General features: G+C 33.5%; 2 long non-coding RNA genes across 2 annotated transcripts in view; both read left to right on the top strand.

The window, feature by feature from the left end:
* Window positions 1-8,923: 8,923 nt before the first annotated feature.
* Window positions 8,924-25,457, top strand: part of LOC144561047 (uncharacterized) — a 76,101-nt gene continuing 59,567 nt past the window's right edge. Inside the window, exon 1 of the long non-coding RNA XR_013513562.1 lies at window positions 8,924-9,127. This is a non-coding gene — a long non-coding RNA (uncharacterized LOC144561047). The remainder of the gene's footprint in view (window positions 9,128-25,457) is intronic.
* Window positions 21,619-24,473, top strand: LOC144561052 (uncharacterized). Its single transcript, XR_013513567.1, has 2 exons — window positions 21,619-22,041; window positions 24,178-24,473. It is a non-coding gene; the product is annotated as an uncharacterized LOC144561052 (long non-coding RNA).

The raw sequence follows: 25,457 nt of genomic DNA, 5'->3' as shown, positions 1-25,457 counted from the left end.
GTTGACTTGGCAGCGACTTGCTCAGGTCTTGTTATAATTTTTAAGCTTCATCTCCCATTTCACTGTAACAGCCCATTTTATAGCATTTATAGTCTTTCTTTTTTTTTTGGGGGGGGGGGGGGGAAACTTGGTAGTGATTACCAAGGGATTACATCAATACAAAACCATGCAAATTAACTACCTCTACTACAGTTTTACATTCTTAATACATGCTTATTTATAGTGTATATTAAAAAACAATATATAAGCTATGGGTCTCCATTACAATGTAGTCCTTCGTTTTCAAGAAAGGATAAAACAATTAATACAGTAGTCCTGTTCTATAATTGTCGAGTCATCAGTTGCCACCTGTTCTATTGCAATGAGTTAAAAGAGTAAAACCGACTTTGGTGATCTCTAGTAAAGTATAACTAACTGTTGTTTTATTAATTTGTACATGCAGCACAACGTCGTTGTTTTCTATACGCTGTTTAGTTTAACACCATATTCATTCATATGTTCTCAACTTTTCCACAAATTCAGTGCCATACACTCGAAAACCTAAAGATCCTCCACAGAGACAGATGTTGTGGTAAAGGGTGCTGCTAGTTATCGAATGCTGGTCGAAGAATAATGGATATATATTTCTGGAAACTAATAGCAACATAAGTACATTTTACATATTTATTTCGGCTTGTATTAATTAATACACAGTGTGATTATAGATGATATCGGCAGTACTAGTACTTTTACTATAAATTATTTGGATATATTGTGTTCAAATCATCCATTTAATGAATGTATTAAAATGCTTTAATTTATTACTGACGTAGTTAATAGTGATGCATTTTTATATATTTAAATATAGTGGTGATGTAAACTTGTAATATGAATGTTATGATTAAATTGGAAATAAATAATCTATGATCATAAACTGATCATGTGAACCCACTGGTGAGTGGTGATGATCATGCTGGTTCTTCAGTAATTGAGATAAGGCTGAACCACGCGTGACACTCTCCAGTAATTGAGATAAAGAAAAAAAAGAGACAAAAGACTAAACTGGACAGGGGCGGAATGGAGAAGAACAAAACAATATCAAATTGATTCACGTAACTTCGCTAGAAGTAATTTAGGTAGATTGTGTATTATTTTTAATAGAAAAACGGTTAATACAAGAAATCATATTAATAGGAGAGGATGCTATGTAACAATCATCATCGTTAACGTAAGGCCTACGGGCATTAATTTTCACAATAAAAAAAAGAAAAAAAAATAGAAAGGTTATAACAGCCGATTATGTTATTTTATTTATCCAGCGTGGAAAGAGATATGAAAAAGTTATATTTACAATATTAGAAAGGTTTGGTACGCATCACAAGTTAGGACAACCTCTAAAGAGATATGAAAATATTATATTTATTTTATTGAATGTTGAAACAAAAGATAGCAAACCAAAAATTACGAAATTCATGTCAAAATTAACGAAGCCGTGCGAGAAGGAAGAAACGATATTTCAACCTTTAAAAAATACCTTTTTCAATTTCAACCTCAGCGAATTAAAAAATTTCTTTTTACAATTTTAACCTTTAATTTTTTTAAAGTCTTGTAAATCAGTCCCAATAATTAAAAGAAGATTTAAGTATTATCAAGTATAAATTCTAACTTTTAACATTTATTTCTAACTATTTCATATGCACTTTATTTTCAGACATATAGATTTTCAAATAATCTATTATCATATTTAATTTTAAATTAACTAAATTTTCATGTTCATCTGTCTAAAAAAACACTATTTGCTCGTAAAATGTTACCTATTTTAGTTGTAATGCTTGTATTATATTGTTTTAGTAGATTATTTGAGTGTAATAATTTGTTTAAGCATAATTAAATTGTTGCCAAATTAATCCCTTAAAAAACAGTACAAAATAAGCTTCTAGCAAAATGTCAATCATCTAATTATATGGTTTCCGAGGGCAAATGACCAATTTGTCCTTGAAAATTGACCAATTGGAATACCGACATTTTTCTGAAACATGGCTACTAGTTTTTAATTTTTAATGAAGGGTAAATGAGTACTTCATAAAATTCATTATGAGTTTTAATGAAAAAGACAATAAAATGGATAAATTTGTGAGTTTTTGAAGTTTAGAAGAGTAAATATAATATTATGAATTTTACAGGGGGGAAATACATAATATTTTAAAAGCTTTTTAAGTTACACATAAAGTTCTCCCAATAATAAACAATATAAGTCAGGAAGGAAACAAGAAGGGCCACTGGACTGTGTACCAGATGGCGTTACAGTAAAGTGGTTACAGCAACCCACTAAAGTAAGAATTAGACATTTGTGTTGTACCTTGATCGGAAATTTGTTACTACTCATTTTGGGCGTGTTCGGCCGACAAATGGGAATGGGCACAGGCACGGGAATTGAACTGAAAAACACTGTTCCCGTGGGAAAAAAAAATTCAGTTGAACTGAATTTTTTTTTTCCCACGTGAACAGTGAATGGGCCGAACACGCCCTTCACGTAGAAAAAACTGCTAAGAGGTATTATTCTGTACTGAGACAAATCAATCAAGTCAGTGGTTGTACCTTGACCGGAATTTTGTAATTACTCATTTAATGTGGAAAAGGTTAATCAAGTCAGAGGTACTATTCTGTATTGGTACAAATCAAGTCAAGTCCATTCAGAGTTGATGGTAGAGACAGGGAGGGAGAAGACTTGGACTTGGGAGTTGATTTAGTCAAGCATGTTATAATTAGCAGTATAAAATGATGAAGGTCGAATAAATGAAGAGACACTGTTACTGGTAGTGTGTACAGTTGTTGGGAAGCAAAATGAGGAGTACTGTATTTATAATCCTCTTTTTGTTGCTCAGCGCTATGGCCAGGCAAGTTGCTTCAGATTATATCAGCTAATACGCCTACCGTGTGGCCAATCCTCGTGACAACAAGTACAAAGGTAAATGTTATCTCTCGTTCTAAGTGACTTAATAGTTATGTACAACTAAAATTAATCATGAATAACCTCTTGGTTTAATATAGCTCCATTTTAATTCATATGTTCTCAATTTTTGCACAAGTTCAGTGCCAAATAATAGAGGACCTAAAACTTCTCGAATTTATGGACCCGCAAGTTCAGTGCTGCTACTCATGAATAAATGATGGAAATTCCGGGAAACTAAAAGTAACAATTAAGGATGATTTATTATATAATTACCTTGTTTAATTAAAGCAATTTGAGAGGCAAACATATATAAGTACATTTTACATATTGTATAATTTTTATGAGGGTTCAAATGCCTCATCTCATGTCTTTCATGCTTAACTCATTTATGTCTAACACCCTTATCAAAGTCCAAACAGCACATTTGAATCACTTAATGTGATGTCCATATTAAAATGTGCTCCGAGTCAGAACTTTATACTTTCATAAATAATTTATTATTTTTATATAGGTACAAAATCAGTGTTTTTGGATGGTCCAAAATTTTCTTCTTAATTTTTTTAAAGAAAGACTATAACATCCCATTATGTTTTTTCAATATGACTAAGTATACAAGTTACTAATGAATTGGTCTCCGGATTTTTGCTATTTATAGGGCCCGTTTAAATTAAGTGCCGACGAAATCCCCACATGACAACTCACAAGTTAGGAAAAACACTAAAGAAATATTAACATATTAGATTAATTTTCTTCAATTTTGACAAAAAAGCAAACAAAAAGGTAACAAATTAAAAAAGAGATAAAACATGGTCCAAGGGAACCTTCATTTACAAGTACTGCAATTCTACGGTGAAAAGACAGCTCCAATCAAAATTTGAAAGTAACTTGATAGTAGAGGTCAGTAATTCAGCATATAAAGCAATTCAAGTAAGACGAAGGCATTTGCGTTCTACTTTGAACGGAATCTTGTTAGAGTTTGTATCCATGAAGTAACTAAAATTTTGAGTTTAAATTCGGATCGTCTGATCAATACTTGGACCAATTTGATCCTAGATGGAATGCACGGGATGCCTTTAAAATGTCCTTCCCAAATTGGGAGTTACCTTAGGTGACATGAATTCATACTGTTATTAGTCATTCCGTGTAGCAAAAGTTAACTAAATTGGCAGTGATGATGTCAAATCAATTCAGAGTTGGGAAAGCAGAGGCAGGGAGGAGACTTGACTTGGGAGTTGATTTGCACAGATCTTGTTATAATTTACCATTATAAAATGATGAAGATGAAAGTAATCAAAGGTACACAGCTACTGCTACTGGTATCGGTAGTGGGTAGAGTTTTTTGGGAGCAAAATGAGGAGTGAATTCATGATCGTCTGTTTGCTTCTCAGTGCTATGGCGATGCAAACCGCTTTTGGCGATTCTGGGTTTTATCAGGGCGGATACGGAGGCGATCCTCGTAGAGGTGGTGGAGGTGGTAAATGCTCTCTCTATATTTTTGTTAAAGAAAGTAAATGCTCTCTCTTGTTTGTTCTGACTTCTGTGTGACCAAAATTAATAGTCATGTACAACCAAAATTACGTCATGCATCTCCAAATCCACATTAATAGCCATATATAGTATAGTATTATAGAGTATAAAAATAGTACTGTGGAAGGAATATATATTAATTCAAATTCGATGAAAATAGTATGTGGCCGGCTAATTAACATAATACTATTAGAAGAAATATGTTTGCATTGCATCCAAATAAAAATTACAATTAATACTATATATATATTCAGATCAGAACTCAGTTCTAAATAGAACATTTGTTATTTAGAAATGTTTTTTTTCTGCTGAAATGGAAAAGAGTTGATTTGATTTTCGAAAATTATATGTAACACTGGCCAATATTTACGATTAAACATGACCATATTGATTGCCTCGTAGAAATTTTACGACAAAAGTCGTTATCCGACCCGGTCCCAACCCCTGCCACAGAAAATCCCTCCAGATCCCTTTTCCTTCCTTTTCTTGCTTTCACTGTAAAAACATTTCGGTGAGGGCCTGATTGATGGTTTATTTTGCGAGTATTTCTTGGTATATTCTCTGACTTATTTTGTACGGGAAAAAACATTAGCTAGAAATACCATTAATGTGGTGGAATATATAGGTTTGGACCGGTGAAAACGGATTTGGTAAACTCCGACCGAATCCGCTCCGTATTCGGACTGAATCCGAATTCGGTTAAACGGATCCGGATTCAAATAATTATTCAATATAGGAAACAGTATCCGGATTCAAATACGGATACGGATTGTAACCTGCAAACGGAACGGAACGGATATCCGAATTACATTATCCGGCCAGAAGGGAGACAGAAACGGGTTTCGAAAACTTCCCGAATCGCGCGGGTGAATTCGCATGTCTAATCAAGGGGCACCTTTTTTCTTATCTGAGAGAACAAGACACAGCTCGTTGAAGGCCAGTCCATCACCTTTTCATTTTGTCCTGTTCAGCTCACGTGGGATTTGGAACAAAGAAAAAGTTTTGTTATATATATAATGGGTAACCTTTATAATAGCAACGGTGGGACTATTTTCTTCTCCCGTCACATGAGTTTTGAAACCGTACCGGAACATTTTGTTTCTATTTTTTTTTACAAATAATCTAAGATAAACTAATAATATAATAAATGGTCCGACTTGTTATCATTATAGATACGAACTAGTGGATATACCGAGCCACAGTGATAGTTCATAATATAGTATTGTTTGAAAAACAATAGGAAAGCCATGTGTCTCTATTACAATATTGTAGTCTTTCGTTTTAAAGCAAAGTAAGAAAAAGTAACATGAAATGATAAGATTGAAGGAAATATTATAATAGTGTTCCAGCTGTTTAATTTGTATCTTAGAACTAGGGCATTTTGAAGTTTAAAAAAATATAAAATATATAACACTGAAAGTAGAAACACAGTTAGTTGATGTTTAATATGACTCCATATTCAGTTGCCCCTTGGTCTTTTGCGATGATGAGTAAACCGACTTTGGTAATCTCGAGAGAAAATAAACTATAACCGTTGCTTTATCAACTTATTGTACATGAAAACATCAACCCAGCAGATGTTTAATTAATATGACTCCATATTCATATGTTCTCTACTTTTGCACACATTCAGGCCGGCCATATACTGTTGGACCTCATAGATCTCCACCTCCTCCAATCAAGCAACCTAAAAGATGCTGCGGCGACAGATGTTGTGGTAAGGGGTGCTGCGCGTCAAAGAATGATATGAAGATATCTGGAAACTAAAAGCAACGTACAATTACTAAGGAAAATCTACTATGTAATTAATTATCTAGATTACAACGAGAGACAACATACGTACGTACATTTCACATAATGTATCCATTTTATTTTGTCTTTTATTAATAGTTTACTGTAATTCAGTGAATGTATTAACAAAAGTAAATTTCAATTTTGTGAATTGTGATGTGAGATATCAAATACGGTCCCAGGACATTTGATCAATAGAGTCAATATATATATATATATATTGCTGACAACGGAAATAATATTAGTGAAGCTGTCTTCAACAGCTGTGTATTAAACGATTTCTATTTCAATTTTCAAACCACACCAAAAAATTTAAAAGAGAAGTTGTAAATTTTCAAACATCTCCATTGCAGGGAAATTTTCGAACCACACCAAAAAATTTTAAATCACACCAACAAAATTTCAAAGCACACCAGAAAATTATAAAAAATGGGTGAGAAATTGGAAAATCAATTGCAGGGAAATAAAAAATTAAGCAAGTTATTTATGAATTGATTTTTTTTTATTTCACAATACCTAACAAATGGCGAGTAGCACGTAACAACCTGATCACAACATACAATAAATGGTTAATTTTCTATATGCCCTTTATATTTGTACCATTTCTTATTTGTTTCTAGAGAACTTTATTTATCTTTTAACTCTTAACTCTTACAATGTTTTCTTATTTATCCTTTATGTAACTAATCTCATATTAACACTAACTAAATTATTGAAAGATCTTAATTAGTTTACCTCTAATTAAGAATTACAAAGTCAAAATACTGTTGACTCTCAACTGAAAATTATAATTATTAGTTTCTTCTCGACTGAAAATCGGACATAATTGTAAAGGAAATTTAGCATCAAGTGTGTAATTGAATGTGACCACTGAATCATACATCTCACATGATGTATAATCAAATGTCCAAACATTTTTTTAGTAAATATTATACTGTTAACATTATTGTATCAGCATTAAGTTCATAATTTTAATTTTATAATACTTATTTATAAGTAAACTATAGTTTTGTAATAAATTAATTAGAATTCATACGAGATTAATTACAGGAATGACAAATAAAAAATAAAGTTATAAAAGTTGATGGATAAAATAATAAGATAAATTTAAGTCTCTAAAAAAAAAAAAGAAATCGTACAAGTCATAAAAGATACAATTTAAAATTATCCCAACAATAAAAGTTGATGGACTGTGTACCGGATGGCGGTACTATCAGTGGTTCTTACAAACGTGAAATATATTCGGAAAATGAAACATTTTTGGTGGTTCATGGTAATGGGCTGTCCGGCCTGCCTTTGGTTTGAGCCATCTTTTATGGTTGGTAGTAGATCCAATAAACCAACTGCACATATACTGCTCAAATAAATTCGGACGGGGACAGCAACGGAGCAACCCATGTAAGCGAGACATTTTGCTTTAATGCTTTGTACCTTGACCGGAAATTTGTTATTACTCTTTTCGTGTAGAAAGACGTATTGTTATGTATAGATGTTGTGTGGTATGGGTGCTGCTAGCGTTGCTACTGAAAGATTGATCCAGGTTTTTGGAAACTAATAGCAACAATAATTAAGGAAATTTTATGTTGTCTCCCGCTTTAAACTATGTAATTAATTAAATAGTAAATTTTCTTTAATTGTTGCTATTAGTTTCCAGAAATTACTATTAGATGATGAAGAATCGCGATGAGGGAGGTTGCCACGGAGGAAAATGCGGTGGCGAAGAGAGGCAGAGGAGGTGGGGTGAGAACGGAGGCCATCAGAGATGGGAATACTGGAGTTGAGCCCAAAGGAGAGGTTGGCGCAGAGCAATCCTCTCCATTGGCGAAGAGAAAGTGAGAGAGATTTTGAGGTGAGAAGGCGAGAGAAACGAGAGAATTTGGTGGTGCCCTTAGAGAGATAGTGAGTGTTAATTATTTATGAATTGAATAATTTTTTTTTTCGCATTTCCGAACAAATAATGGGTAGTACGCAATAGAGAATTATATAATCGTAACACAAACTTTTAGTTTAGATCTGGACAGTCCGATTTTTTTTGGCACAAATATTGAAGAGTTTGTACCGTTTGAATCTATACTCAAATATTCTGTTAGTACAGAGGATGTGGACTCCAAAATCACCACCTGTCACCTGATGACAACATAACAATACAAATGCACTTAGCGATTTCAAACGGTTCGGTTTGTTGGGTTTAAATGGTTCATTTTTTCAGTTTAAAAGGATTAGTTCGGTTGAATTTTTGAATTATTTCAGTTTAAATGGATTGGTTTGTTTTTTTTTACTTTTAAAACCGACTAAACCGAACCGAACGAATTATATTGGTTTAAGTATGTTTTTTATTTCGTTTGGTTTAATTATTGTTTTCTTTCTTTCATTTTAGTTTTAATATTTTGTATGAAATTGAACAACTTGTTTATGTACATGTGTAATTTTTGTCAATAACAACACAAATAGGTTTACTTCGGTTTGAACTAAACAAACCGAAATTTATTTTTGTTTTATTCGGTTCGGTTTTTAATTGGTTTATAAGTTTAATCAGTTTGGTTCGATTCTATTTTTGAAAACTGGAAAAAAAAATGATTTGATTATTTTAGTTCAGTTTGAACTAAACGGACCGTTTGAACACCTCTAGATGCACAAATTAGAAGAAGAAATATGGGCCACAAGGAGTGTCCATTGGATGGCGTTACGGTCCCACTGGTGAGTGGTTCTAAATGTAAAGTATATTAGTTTTAGATACTTGGTAACGAAAACGGTTGGTGGGCCACGGTCAATATGGGCCGTGCGGTCTGCCTTTGGGATGGGCCCTCTTTGACCGTTGAGACGATCGTTGGTTGTAGATCCAGTGAACCAAGTGTTCCACGGTGAAAGCAACACAGAGTTAGATATTTGCGTGGTACCTTGACCGGAATTTTGTAATTATTCCATTCGTGCAGGAAAAGTCAATCAAGTTAGAGGTATTATTACAAATTAATTCAGATTTTGGTTGGGTGTTCATAGGACCGAACCGAACGAAACAAACTAAAGTTTTATTTCGGTTTTAAAATTAGAACTGAACCAAACCGGTTTAACTTATCAACCGAACCAAACCGAACCAAAGTTTTATTCGGTTTGTTCGATTCAAAGCAAAGTATATTAAAAAAAATTAAAAGCAAAATTTGTTTTTAAAGTAATTGATTTTTGCTAGTCAGAAAACAAAATCAGTTTTACCCCAAAGAACTGCAAGCAAATTAACATCACAAAAAATTATCTTAGCATTTGTTTTTATCAAAATTGATTCCATTTCCCATACCAGAAAACCAAAAACAGCACCAGTTCTGTTTTGCCCCAACCCAAACCAGCAAAATTGAAAATCAAAATTCATACCGGTAAATGAAAACAGCCTACCAGAAAAAAATAAAGTAAGAAAAAAGGTGAGACAATAAAGTAAGAGCATAAGACTACTCGACAAATTTAAATACAGATAGATAGACTAGTATTTTTAAATACACTTATCAACGCTTAGGCCATGATATTAATCAAAATAAATCCAGAGAGAAAACAATGGCCGAACTTTTTCCTGGTTCATTAACTAAACAAAATACCAAGTGTAATCGAAGGCCATGATATTCAAAGTTAATCATCAGAGAAAACGAAACCACATAAAAGAGAGAAATTGAATTGTAACAAAAGAAGAATCCGTAAATTTCACTTTCAAGAGGACATCGTGCGAGATGGTTCGGCGATTTGATAGGAGTGGGAGCGTGGGTGAAACCGTGCAATCGTGAATTCCTAGTCCAACTAGGGGCGTGGGTGAAGACAGAAGGCGTGAGAGAGAAGAAAAGTAGCGGATCGTGTGTGAGACGTGAGTTGAGACTTGCGCCATCGTCGTGAGAGAGAAGCGTGGTTGCGCCGTCGTGTGGTTTTGAGAGAGATCAGAGGCTATGATTTCTTTTAGGTCTGAGAGAGAGCGCTCTCACAACGCAACGCTGTTTGGGTTTGGGGGCGGGTATTAAGAGTTCGGTCGGTTCAGTATAATCGGTTTTCTAATTTTTAAAATCGAACCGGACCAAAGTTTGAAATTGGTTTTAGAAATTGAACCGAACCGAACCATTTAACCCAAAAACACCGAACCGTTTAGTCCAATCTAATTCGGTTCGGTCGAAAACCGATTAAACCGGATCTGATGAACACCCCTAGATTTTGGAAAACAACGACAGAGAGGGAGTTGATTTACTCAAGTCTTGTTATAACTTTCACTATAAAATGGTGAAGATAGAAGAAACCAAGGGACACTGTTACTGGTAGTGTGTAGAGTTTTTGGAAAGCAAAATGAGGAGTGTATTAGTGATTCTCTGTTTGCTGCTCAGCGCTATGGCCATACAACCTGCTGCTGCAGCTGAAATCTCCTACTCGCCCATTAAACCGAGCCCTCGTGGAGGTAAATGCTCTCTCGTTTTGAGTGACTTAATAATAATGTACAACCATATTATAGATTAATAGTGTATTTTAAAAAAAGAATAGATGATATTGCCATGGTTCTCCATATTTACAATGTAGTCTTTCGTTTTCAAGAAAGGATAAAACAAGAGTAACAGGAAACAACAAGTTTAAGGGGAAAAATAGTGATTTAGCTGTTTGGATCGTTAAAAGAAATATCAGGAAAAATATCAGTAAAAATAAAAAAAACTTTTTACTAAAACAATTTATATTTAGGATTTATTTATATATATTATACCTAAAAAAAGATGGTTGACTGAACCAAATATTCGATCCAAGGGGTTGGCCGAATATTTGCTTCGATTCTCTCTGTTTATAAATTTTCTGTGTCATCAGTTGTGTGCAGGTGCAAAAAATGGTGACATAATAAAAAAGAGAAGCTTGTTTAATTGATGTTTTAATTTTCATTTCTTTTTTTTTTCTCAAAATTTTCATTCTTTGTATTTTATTTTTTCTTATTTTTCATCCATATATTGTAGGATTACCTCTCAAAATCATGTCCAAATTCTGTAATCAATTACGGTTAATAAAAATAGAAGCTAGACTCCTATATATTCTTACTTAAAAAAAAAATTGATCCGTAGTACGGACTAATCTGTGCTATGCATAGTACCATAGCCTCATGCACTCATTCATAATACTGCAAATGTTATTTTAATTATATTATTCAAATTGAGAATTAGCCTTGGTACTTGCTGTGTGGGGTTTGACCAGGTTGGAAAAATATCTTGTACCAAAATTTTTCCACGGTGCAACCAATATTTTCATGTTTGCACTGTAAAAATTGGCTGGTCTTACTGTTGCTTTATTAATTTGTACATGCAGGATAACCTCGTTGTTTTTTCTATACACTGTTTAGTTAACTCCATATTCATTCGTATGTTCTCAACTTTTCCACACATTCAGGGCTATATACTAGAGGACCTAAATATTCTCCAACCTATGGATCCCCCCGCGGGTGCTGCAGCGAGAGACGATGTTGTGGTGAAGGTTGCTGCTAGCGATCGATATATGCTGGTCAAAGAATGATGGAGATTTCTGGAAAACATTTTATAGATGTGATTATAGATGATATCGGCAGTACCAGCTAATAGAGTACTTCCACACTATATATTATTTGGATATATTGTGTTCAAATCATGCATTGAATGAATATATTAAAATGCTTTAATTTTTTTATGATGTAGTGAATAGTGATGCATTTTTATATATTTAAATATAGCGGTGATGTAAACTTCTAATAAAAATGTTATGATTAAACTGGAAATAATTAAAGAATGATGGAGATTTATCAAAACTAATAGCAACAATTTAGGATGATCTAATTGTAATTACCTACCTGAATTAAATTAGCAAGTTGAGAGATCACAACATAATTAATAGTAGATTTTACATGCTGTATTCATTTTATTTCATTAATACAGTAATTTTATATGGTTTGCATGGCAGTAGTACTTCTGCTATAAATTATTTGGATATATTGTGTTGAAATCATCGGATGAATGTGCTGTGAATTGTGATGTGCATTGTTCCTCTCATACAATAGAAACTAACCGAGTAGAAAAGAAAATGGTATTGGCTCTATCAAAAAATGAGTCCAACAATAGTTTTGAGCATCTCATTAATTAAACACCTTAATGGAACAAATATATTCCATGAACTCAACTCAAAACATTCAGATTTTCAAGTGTTTTACATATTATATTTTGCTAATATTACTACTACAGAAAACGCCACCATACACAGCATATCATAGATGGATAGATTATCTAGTGTGTAAAGAGAGGAGGCACTGGAGTGAAAAGAGCACCATTGACACCCCTATGTACAACATATAGCTTTATAATACTAAAAGATTTATAATTTAGTATTCAAACGGCACCAAAAAAGTGAAAACAAGAAGAGAAGAGATGGGATTATCATGGCGTTCATAACCGGATGGTACATACTAGCTCTGATCGATCTTGCCAGTGTGAGCTGCTACGAAGACCCCAACTGCCTGAGATAGCGGGTTGAGCACGAGGCTGACAAATATATATATGGACACAAGTTCCAGTCGAATTTTTATTTTTACCATTTTAAAAGAAAAAAAAAATCCATGAACTCTTTTTGTGTGAAAATTCCACAAACACTCTGATCGCCATTTGAAATGGCAGCTCGACAAAATGGCGACCATCCCGTTATATATGGGTTGCCATTTCAAATGGTGATAAGAGCAAATCTAGAATTACGACTAAAATCTGATTATTGCATTAAAGATGGTAAAAGTAAAAAATTTCGGTAAAACCAACAAGCAATTGCCATATCTGCTTCAACACCTCAGTTGGCATCTTTCTATTTTATTAGCTTAAAAACCATACTAAATTCTATTGTATTAGCTTCAAATTCAAACTGTTGAAATCTTTCTATTTTACGAGTTATGCATCTACATGTGAAAATTTTAAAGTTTTGAATTAATTTAGTATAAAGTCAAGCAGTCAAAATTATAAGATTTCTAAATTAATTTTAATGTATTCATTTTTTGACTACTTAACTCTCTACAAAATTAATTTAAAATTTTAAAAATTTCGTATGTAGACGTATTACTCATAAGATAAAAAAATTTCAATGGTTTTGATTCGACATTTGAAATTAATCCAATAAATTTTAGAATTGAGTTCACAAAGGAGTTTGATGAACTTAGAAACACCTAATTCTACTCCTTATTTTTTTTAAATTAAGATAATGACTGAAAAACTTGTTCCTCTTTCTCTTATCTTCATCGATCATTCTTATTTTATTCACCATATTCTCATATTAGCCTTATTATCTCGATGAGAACTTATAGCAGAGCCAAAAATCAATTTGGTACCTATTTGAAGTAAAGAGGATCTATTTTGAGATTTGTGTTAGAGTAAAACCGACGACACAGATCTCATTCTATCATGTCAGGTATTGCACTGGATTTGAATTCCCTGAATTTAGCAATCATTCTAAGAGTTAAAGGTAAATACAATAAATTAAAATGTTGGGTGAAAAATATTGAAAATCGATTGCAGGCCTGGGATATAAAAAATAAAGCAAATTATTTACGAATTGATTTTTTTATTTTTTTATTTCGCATTTCCGAACAAATAGCGAGCGGCATGCATTAAATTCATACTGTTATTAGTCATTCCGTGGAGCAAATATTAACCAAATTGGGACTTGGAAAGGAGAGGCAGGTGGGAGACTTGACTTCTCTAGAAGTGATGTAGCTGTTAGAATATTCAGTTATTCTATTTCTAGAATCTATTTATGGAATCCTATATTTTGAGTAACCTATTTATTAAACATATCCATTTATATATGTATATATATTTTTGGAGAATGGTTACATGAATTATAATTGGATATCTATTTATGGATTAACCGCCCACTCATCCCCACTCATATCGTTGATGGATAGAATGAGTGTAGGGTATAAATTAGAGTCCTGGCTGATCATCTCTCTACATATTCTCACATACAACCATTAAAAGGATTTTGTTCTCCATTAGCAAAAGTGAAACAGAGCGAGAGAGAGAAATCGATCCGGCGCAACCTCGAAGGATCTAGGGTTTGCGATCATCGTTGAAGTACTTGCTTGTTGACCACCATGAATGCTAGAGGTACGCTTATGTATTATGTTTTAATTTAATTATAGTATTTAATGTAATATCATGTTGTTTCAAGTTCTTGGGATCTTTAATGATCTTTTGCTCTTATGATGCATTTTCTAATGCATAATTAAAGATGATCAAAGTGCTTATGTTCATGTAGTAATTCTACTTACATGTGGTATCAGAGCCAAGTTTGGAAACTTCATAATATTCATTAAATTTCTGTAATTAAACTATTATAGATTAATCTATAAAATTAGAACTTGTAAAATTGATAATCCCCAATTGAATTGCAAGTTTCTGGGGAAGTTAGGGTTAGACTTGAAAGAATAATTTGAATGATTATTTTATGTGATATGATATTTAATCATCATATAGATATTGAATTGAATTGCGTGTTAATTCATAAGGCATTAAGGATACACCCAAAGGTAGGTCTGCCGCCCTTATGATTAAACACATTAAAAGTGCAAGCAACTTTCGTTATTATGTAAAATTGTGTATGCCCAAAGGTAGCACAATAGAACACCAACGAAATTGCTAATGAAAGTGCTTCAATAATGTAGTTTTATTTATTTTTTTCTTTTCTTTTATTGCTATTGTATTAAATCATGAGACATTAAGTATACTCCCAAAGGTAGATACGTCGTTCTTATGATTTACACATTAAAGTTGCAAGTAATTTACGTTATTGTCAATTGTGTATGTCCAAAGGTGGCACGATGAGACAACAATAAAATTACTAATTAAAGTGTTATATAATATATATTAGATATATTATATTATTAGGTTGTAGATCCATGTTAGGATCTAGTGTTATATAATATATATTAGATATATTATATTATTAGGTTGTAGATCTTAACTCGTTAGGATCTAGTGTTATATAATATATATTAGATATATTATATTATTAGGTTGTAGATCTTAATTAGCCCCAAAGGGTGATTAGGGTTTATCTTACGTCACTGCTCCTAAATCTGAATTAATATCTGAATTAAAGTTAAATTAGAAGATTCAAAGCATTAACGAACATCTTCTAATATCTCTTCCTAATTATACTTACATTAAAGCCTTCTTACCTCTTAAAGCGTTCTTTCTTTACTATCTCCCTAATAAAAGTTAAAATAAGAATAATTACTTAAAGTTTAACTAATAATAAACAAGAGAATTTTCTTAACTCAAAAAAAAAAAACCTTAGTAAGAGTTGTTGTACTAACTTAAGAATGAAGCAATGTCTAGGAAAGTCGGAACTCGTAGCAGAGCCAAGTGCTCCCTGACTTTCCTGGTTGTGATTTCAAGACTTAGACAACTGGCCGAACGGGTTATGAAGATAAATAAAAGGATATTAAAAGTTTCACGTGAGGATTTTCTTTAGTTTCTTGTCATATTGTCAAGTTTGATCTTAAAGATAGATGCAAAGAAGCTTGATCCTAAAGAATTAGAGTAATTATTTTACAAAATAAGATGAAAATATCTATTTTATAATTACCACTTGAAATCTAATTATTCTTCATAATTTTTCTAAATAAAGGTTTCACTCCTGCCGGTGCCGGATTCGCATCAATGGTTCAGTAAGTTGTGACCTTTAATGGACTCAACTTTACAGAATGGGATGAACAAGTGCAGTTTGCACTTGGCTCAATGTATCTTGAGGATGCCATCCTAACCAAAAAGCCCACTGCTCTTACTAACTCTAGCAGCGCTGAAGAAAATGCTATAATGGCTGGTTGGGAGAAACAAAACAGAATGGCATTGATGTTTCTTAAGATGACTGTGGCAACTAATGTCAAAATTTCGCTTCCGACTACTGAAAGTGCCAAGGACTTTTTAGAAAGTGTTAAAGCACAATCTCAAAGTGCTGATAAGAGTGTTGCAAGTACGCTAATGTCAAAACTGACCACCATGAAATATGATGGCAGTCTTACTATGCACCAGCACATACTTGAGATGACATCCTTAGCCTCAAAACTCAAGGGTGTCGGGATGACCGTGGAGGAACCATTTTTGGTTCAGTTTATAATCAATTCTTTGCCTTTTGATCAGTATGGACCATTCCAAATGAACTACAACACACTTAAAGATAAGTGGATAGTTCATGAATTGTCTGGAATGTTGATCCAAGAGGAGCAAAGAATCAAAGATAACAAGCCTCCCGCGGTCCACCTTGTGAACCATAATGGCGCTAGCACAAGCAACGTCAAGAAATCAGGTGGTGGAAAAGGAAAGAAAAAGGGTTCTCCAACCCAGAAAGATTCTAAAGGAACATTCAAAAAGACAAGCAAGGAAAGGTGCAACTTTTGCAAGAAAGTTGGGCATTTCCAGAAAGATTGCATGAAGCGTCGCAAATGGTTCGAAAAGAAAGGTATGAATAGTGCCTTAGTATGTTTTGAATCTCATTTTATTGATGTTCCTAATAACACCTGGTGGTTTGATTCTGGTTCTAGCACTCACATTTCTAATAACATGCAGGGATTCCTTTCAATCCAGACCACAAGTCTAAATGAGAGATCAGTGATGACCGGAAGTAAAGAAAGAGTACCAGTTGCGGGAGTTGGAACGTATCGACTCATTACTGACACCGGCTGTACTTTAGATTTACTTCATACACTTTATGTACCTACTTTTAGTAGGAATTTAATCTGTGTATCTAAACTTGATAATTTAGGTTATGAAGTTAACTTTGGTTCAAATTGTTGTTATGTATGTAAAAACAATTGTGTGATTGGTAATGGAATTTTAGTTGATGGATTTTACAAGCTTTGTCTTGATAATGTTTTTGTCCAATCTCTATGTACTATGCATTTTAACGTAGGAATTAAACGAGCTAACATAAATGATAATTCGGCTTACTTGTGGCATAAAAGACGTGGTCATATATCCAAAGACCGAATCCAATGTCTTGTAAAGAACGAGGTTCTTCCGAACTTAGACTTTACAAATTTTGGAACATGCATTGATTGTATTAAAGGGAAACAAACCAAACAATCAAAGAAAGGCGCCACAAGAAGTTCACAATTATTAGAAATTATCCATACTGATATATGTGGTCCGTTTGACGTCCCCTCCTTTAGTAAAGAAAAATACTTCATCACCTTTATCGATGATTACTCACGTTACGGATTCATTTACCTTTTGCATGAAAAATCTCAATCAGTTGACGCTCTCGAAATTTTCGTCACTGAGGTTGAAAGGCAACTGGAACGAAAAGTGAAGATTATTAGATCTGACCGGGGTGGTGAGTATTATGGAAAGTATGACGAATCGGGTCAAAATCCTGGTCCATTCGCTAAATTTTTAGAAAAGCGAGGCATTGTTGCTCAATACACAATGCCAGGCACACCACAACAAAATGGTGTCGCCGAACGTAGGAATCGTACTTTAATTGAAATGGTTAGAAGCATGTTAAGTCATGCTAATGTACCTAAGTATTTGTGGATGTACGCTTTAAAGATAGCCATGTATTTGTTGAATAAAGTTCCTAGTAAGTCCGTTGAAACTACTCCTTTTGAGTTATGGACGGGAAGGAAACCGAGTTTAAGGCATTTACATGTTTGGGGCTGTCCAGCGGAAGTAAGAATTTACAATCCACATGAAAAAAAAATTGGATTTCCGAACCATCAGTGGTTATTTTATTGGTTATCCAGAAAAATCAAAATGGTACTGTTTTTATTGTCCTAACCATAGTACGAGAATTGTAGAATCCTGAAATGCTAAATTCATCGAAAATGATGAAAACAGTGGGAGTTCAAGTCAACAAAGTGTTGACATTCAGGAAGTCACGCGGCAAGACATTGTACCTATTATTGTACAAGTGCCCATGATTTCGAAAAGAGCTGTTCCAAATGTTGCTCCGCAACTTAATGTCAATTTGGAACAACAAACTGAGAATGAGGAAATTCCCATAAATGATGTCGTTAATGAAGATAGTACAACCCCAACCTATTGAATTGAGACGCTCCGCACGTGAGCGTAAACAAAATCAAATAGATGATTATGTGTACTTCAATGAATTAGAAATTGATTCAAGTATTGACGACCCTGTTTCCTACACTAAAGCTATACAAAGTGAAGACTCAGAACATTGGGTAAATGCTATGAAAGAAGAGATAAAATCAATGGATAAAAATCAAGTTTGGGATCTCGTTGATTTGCCTCACAGTTCCAAGAAAGTTGGATGTAAATGGATCTTCAAGATCAAACGTGATTCTAAAGGCAAGATCGAACGATATAAAGCGAGACTTGTTGCCAAAGGTTTTACTCAGAAAGATGGCATTGACTACAATGAAACCTTTTCGCCCGTATCAAAAAAGGATTCTCTCAGAATAGTCTTAGCTTTGGTAGCTCATTATGACTTAGAGCTACATCAAATGGATGTCAAGACAGCTTTTCTAAATGGCGAGTTAGAGGAAGAAGTGTACATGGATCAGCCTGAGGGCTTTTCAATTGGGGGGAAGGAACACAAGGTTTGCAAATTGAAAAGGTCACTATATGGGCTAAAACAAGCCTCACGACAATGGTATCTTAAGTTCAACGATGTTATTACGTCTTTTGGTTTTAAAGAAAACATCGTTGACCGTTGTATATATACCAAAATCAGTGGAAGTAAGATAATGTTTCTAGTCTTATATGTTGACGATATTTTGTTGGCCACTAATGATCTTGGTATGTTATATCAAACCAAGAAATTTCTCTCAAAGAATTTTGAAATGAAAGATATGGGCGAGGCAAACTATGTGATCGGAATTGAAATATTCCGCGATAGATCACAAGAATTGTTAGGTTTGTCTCAGAAAGCATATATAAATAAAATTCTTGAGAGATACAATATGGATAAATGCTCAAGTGGGTCAGTGCCAATTCAGAAAGGGGATAAGTTTGGATTGTTTCAATGTCCTAAGAACGAATTGGAGAAATCAGAAATGAAAAACATCCCTTACGCGTCTGTGGTTGGTAGCCTAATGTATGCCCAGACATGTACAAGACCAGACATAAGCTTTGCCGTAGGCATACTTGGCAGATTTCAAAGCAACCCAGGGATGGAACATTGGAAAGCGGCGAAAAAGATACTCCGCTATCTTCAAGGAACGAAGAATCTTATGTTAACCTACAGGAAGACCGATTGCTTAGAAACAATCGGATACTCAGATTCAGATTATGCCGGATGCATTGACACACGCAAGTCCACAGGTGGCTTTGTGTATCTATTAGCAGGAGGAGCAGTCTCATGGAAAAGTGCGAAGCAGACTATTATCGTTGCATCCACTATGGAAGCCGAATTTGTGGCTTGCTTTGAGGCCACGACACAAGGATTATGGCTGCGGAATTTTATTTCAGGGCTTGGGTATGTTGACAGTATCGCCAAGCCGCTGAAAATTTATTGTGACAACGCCGTAGCAGTCTTCTTCAGTAAGAACGACCGGTACTCTAAAGGTGCAAAGCACATGGAAATAAAGTACCTGGCTGTGAAAGAAGAAGTGCAGAAGCGAACAATTACGATTCAACATATAAGCACCGACAAAATGATAGCTGATCCCTTAACCAAAGGATTAGCACCCAAGACATTTATGGAGCATGTCGTAAATATGGGTTTAGTTGAGTGTGCATGATTTTGTTATTTGTAAAACTTTGAATTAATATTATTAAAGAGTTCATTGTTTGTTTGTTTCTATTTTGATTGTTATTTACTTATGTTGGTATACCTTATTGTTATATTTAAATAATAATCAGTTCTTTGCAAGAACAATTAAAGGGATCATTATGTTAAAGCCCTTATGGTTTATATTAATTTGGATTAATATTGTGGTACATGGAAGGGAATGAGTCGATATACTAACTCACAACCGCCATGACTCATTTTGATTTTGATTAAGGATAAACATTATGTCATACCGAAATTATGGAATATATTGCATATATATTATCACTAGTCTTAAAGTTAATATATGTTATTAAAGTTATATTCATTACGAATTACTGAATAAGTGGGAGAATGTTAGAATATTCAGTTATTCTATTTCTAGAATCTATTTATGGAATCCTATTTTGAGTAACCTATTTATTAAACATATCCATTTATATATGTATATATATTTTTGGAGAATGGTTACATGAATTATAATTGGATATCTATTTATGGATTAACCGCCCACTCATCCCCACTCATATCGTTGATGGATAGAATGAGTGTAGGGTATAAATTAGAGTCCTGGCTGATCCTCTCTCTACATATTCTCACATACAACCATTAAAAGAATTTTGCTCTCCATTAGCAAAAGTGAAACAGAGCGAGAGAGAGAAATCGACCCGGCGCAACCTCGAAGGATCTAGGGTTTGCGATCATCGTTGAAGTACTTGCTTGTTGACCACCATGAATGCTAGAGGTACGCTTATGTATTATGTTTTAATTTAATTATAGTATTTAATGTAATATCATGTTGTTTCAAGTTCTTGGGATCTTTAATGGTCTTTTGCTCTTATGATGCATTTTCTAATGCATAATTAAAGATGATCAAAGTGCTTATGTTCATGTAGTAATTCTACTTACAGTAGCTAGATTTTGTATTCTTTTTAATAGAAAATTGTAAATTGACAAAATCACATAAATGGGAGAGAATGCTCTGTAACAATCATCCTTGAAGTAAATGAAATTTATTCTCACTTTCCATTCTTTTTTTCTTCTTCTTTTTTTTTTAAAGAAAGACTATAACATCCCATTATGTTTTTTCAATATGACTAAGTATAAAAAGTACCATTTAAAGTATCAAGCGTTGAATTAGTATTGGGTTGTAGGTCCAGCAACAAGCCCATATTGCACATATACTGCTCAAAGCAAGTTCAGATTCTCTATTACAAACTTTCTTGTACATTTCCTGTTGCAAGTTACTGATGAATTGGGCTCAGGATATTTTGTTATTTATGGGGTCCGCTAAAATTTAGTTCTGACGAAATCCCCACATGACAACACACAAGTTAGGAAAAACACTAAAGAAATATTAACATATTAGATTAATTTTCTTCAATTTTGAAAGTAAAGCAAACAAAAAGTCATCAAATTAAAAAAGAGATACAACATGGTCCAAGGGAATCTTCATTTACAAGTGCTGCAATTCTACGGTGAAAAGACAGCTCCACTCAAAATTTTTAAAGTAACTTGATAGTGGAGGTCAGTAATTCAGCATATAAAGCAACTCAACTAAGACGACCAAGGCATTTGTGTTCTACTTTGAACAAAATCTTGTTAGAGTTCGTATCCATGAAGTAACTAAAATTTTGAGTTTAAATTCAGACCGTCTGATCTTTACCTGGACCAATTTGATCCTAGATGGAATGCACGGGATGCCTTTAAAATGTCCTTCCCAAATTGGGAGTTACCTTAGGTGACATGAATTCATACTGTTATTAGTCATTCCGTGTAGCAAAAGTTAACCAAATTGGGAGTGATGAAGTCAAATCAATTCAGAGTTGGCAAAGCAGAGGCAGGGAGGAGACTTGACTTGGGAGTTGATTTACTATTGTCCTGTTATAATTTTCACTATAAAATGATGAAGGTGGATGAAATCAAGAAACACTGTACTCCTACTGTAGAGTATTTCTGGAGCAAAATGAAGTGTGAATTCATCATCATCCTCTGTTTGCTTCTCAGCGCTATGCCCACGCAAACTGCTTTTGGCGCAATCAACTACCCTAAAATTAGTAAATGCTCTCTCTATTTTTTTTTAAGGAAAGTAAATTCTCTCTCTTGTTTGTTCGGACTTCTGAGTAGGGGTGTTAATGGGTACGATACGGGTAGGGTGAAACCATTTTCATTCCCATACCGACTAAAAATTGATTTTACCCATATCCTATCCATACCCGTTACGAATATGTCTTACGCTACCCTACTCATACCCGTTAAAGCTAGCGGATAATGAAACGGTAGCGGACAAATAACGAAAATATAACTATAATAATAGTTTTATTATTTTTACAAATAAACTATAGAAACTTATTATGTCATATATATGCAATCACAATTACTAATATAAAATTAAAATACAAATATACAATCAATTCTAATTAATAGTTTTTTATGAAGCAAACAAAATCAAATCACAAATATATCTTCTAACAAATTCAATTCGTTAACTAAATAACAAAACATTCAAATAATAAAATATAATGTTTAGCATAATATTATTTTTTCAATAAATGCATACGAGAAAATACAAGGTATTTTATATAATTACCCGTTACCCAATTGGTATGAAATAGTCTTTACCTGTATCCATACCCATTTATCTAACGAAAAAAAAATCCTTACCCATACCCATACCCATACCCATACCCAATAAGTTAACGGAAAAAAACTCTTACCGATACCCGTCTTATCGAATACCATTAGAGTATGAAAATAGTATTGTGGGAAGAGTATATATTAATTCAAATTGTATGAAAATAGTACTGTGGCCGGCTTATTAACATACTACTACTAAAAGAAAGAAATGTTTGCATTGCGTCCAAATAAAAATTACAATTAATACAATATTCACATCAGAACTCAGTTCTATATTGAATTTCTTATTTATTTATAATATATATATATATATATATATATATATATATAGATGGACTTGGGTGAGACGCGGAGCACCACGCGTTTATATTTCACGTCATATTTTCATTTTGAAAGTCCAAACAACCGATCCGAACCGTTAGATGTGATCTCCATATTGAAATGTGCTTGGAGACCAAATTCTACATTTTTTGGAATTTTTTTACTATTTATTAAGCCACTTTGAAAATCTGAAAATCCGGGTGAACAGTAAAAAATAGTAAAAATTTCTGGACCATCGGATCAGCAATTTTCAAAGTGGCTTAATAAATAGTAAAAAAATTTCAAAAAATGTAAATTTGGTCTGCAAGCACATACCAATATGGAGATCGTGTTGAGCGGTTCGGATCGGTTATTTGAGTTTTCAAAATGGCTAAAATGTACCATGGAGCACCAAACGCGTATACTCTGCGTCTCACCCAAGCCCATCTCTCTCTCTCTCTCTCTCTATCTATCTATGTATATATATATATATATATATATATTCTTTTTCTGCTGAAACAGGAGGAGTCGATTTGATTTTCAAAAACTAACACTGGCCAATTTTTACGGTGCAAGCATGGGTATATTGGTTGCACCGTAGAAACTTTTCTGTGCAAGCAGTTTCCGGACCCCATCCCAACCCCTGGCACGGTAAATTTCTGCAGATCCCTTTTCTTTCCTTCTTGCTTGCACCGTAAAAAAAGAACTCGGTGAAGGACTGATTAATGGTATTTTTTGCGGGTACTTGTTGGTATATCTACTATTTTTAAGATCTGACCTATATTTTTTGTACGGTGAAATAACATTAGCTAGCAATACCATTAATGTGGTAGAATGGCCTAGTAGGCTGGCTCAAAACTTGAATTCCCCTTTATATATGATTTTTTTTTTATATACAGTTACAACTTAATAAAATACTTGCACCGAATTTTTTTCTATTTATGAAAATCAAATAGACTCCTTCCCTTTCCAACAAACTATAATATTTTATTTCTAAATATAAAAAAAATCTCTAAATAGTGCTATTATCATGCATTTAAATAATATATCATTTAATCATGTAAGGACTCGTTCTAAATAGTAGTCTAGTTCCATAATGGTCGAGTCAGTTACCACCTTTTCTTTGGTGATCTCTAGTAAAGTATAAATGTTGCTTTATTTATAATTTGTACATGAATAACCTCCATGTTTCTTTACACGCTGTTTAGTATAACTCCATATTCATTCATATGTTCTTAACTTTTCCACAAATTCAGATCCAAGGTCTGTTGGAGGATCTCAAGGCAGCAGACCCTATCCACCCAGCAAGTGCTGCAGCGAGACCAGATGTTGTCATAAAGGGTGCTGCTAGCAATCGATGCAGGTCAAAGAATGATGGAGATTTCTAGAAACTAATAGGTGTGGATATTTCGGCTTGTATTAATATAATACACAGGTGTGATTATAGATGATATCGCTCGGCAGTACTAGTACTTTTGCTATAAATTATTTGGATATATTGTGTGAATGTATTAAAATGCTTTAATTAATTAATGATGTCGTATGTGATGCATTTTTTATATATTTAAATACAGCGGTGATGTATGATACCGAGTACAATTAAAATACCGTAGACTGTCAACCCAAAATTATGATCATAATTAGTTCCGTCTCGGCTAAAAATCGGACGTACATGTACAATACTTTCCTATTTGGATACATATCTATATAAATGTTTAAATTGAATATATTTTATAATATGATATATTTATTAATCCTTAATGTTCATTTATTGTTGGTAGTAGATCATATATATATAGGAAATTAAAGAATGCTACGTAACAATCATATATAGTTGAAGTAAATGAAATTTATTCTTATCTTCTATAGTTAAAAAAAGAGAGGTTATAACAGCCCATTATGTTATTTAATATGACTAAATATAACCATTTAAATTTTTTTACTTTTCAATTAGTTTTTGGGTTATGGTCATGGGCCGTTCGGCCTGCCTTTGGTCATGGGCCGTCTGGCCTGCCTTTGGTCTTAGGTGCAATAATATCTCACTGCACCTATAGTGCTCCAAGCAAGTTAAGATTCTCTATTACAAACCTTGTAGGACATTTCCTGTTGCAAGTTACTGATGAATTGGGCTTGAGGATTTGTGCTATTATTTATGGGGTCTATTTTGTAATTCGTGCAAGATTAAAACTAGCAACTCGGATCTCATTGTACTCAGTACGATATTGCACGTACTGGATCTGAATTCGTAAGACTAAGGCATTTGCATTCTCCTTTGAATGGAATCTTGTTAGAGTCTGTATCCATGAAGTAACTCAAATTTTGAGTTTAAATTCGGACTGTCTGACCAGAACCTAAACCAATCTGATTCTACATGGAATACACAGGGTCCCTTTAATTTCTGTGCCAAAGTAGATCAGGTGGTCCGGATTCAAACTAAAATTTTGAGTTTCTATCAGAGGACAAATACTCCAGTGGCACTTGAAGACTAGTCATAGGGTATTGAAAAATATATAAGAATATCAGACATAAATGAGAC

This window comes from Carex rostrata, chromosome 10 (assembly GCF_964058835.1).
Source record: "Carex rostrata chromosome 10, lpCarRost1.2, whole genome shotgun sequence".
Classification (NCBI taxonomy): domain Eukaryota; kingdom Viridiplantae; phylum Streptophyta; class Magnoliopsida; order Poales; family Cyperaceae; genus Carex; species Carex rostrata.
Note: the sequence above shows the minus strand (reverse complement) of the source record. Positions and strands in the feature narration are given on the sequence as shown.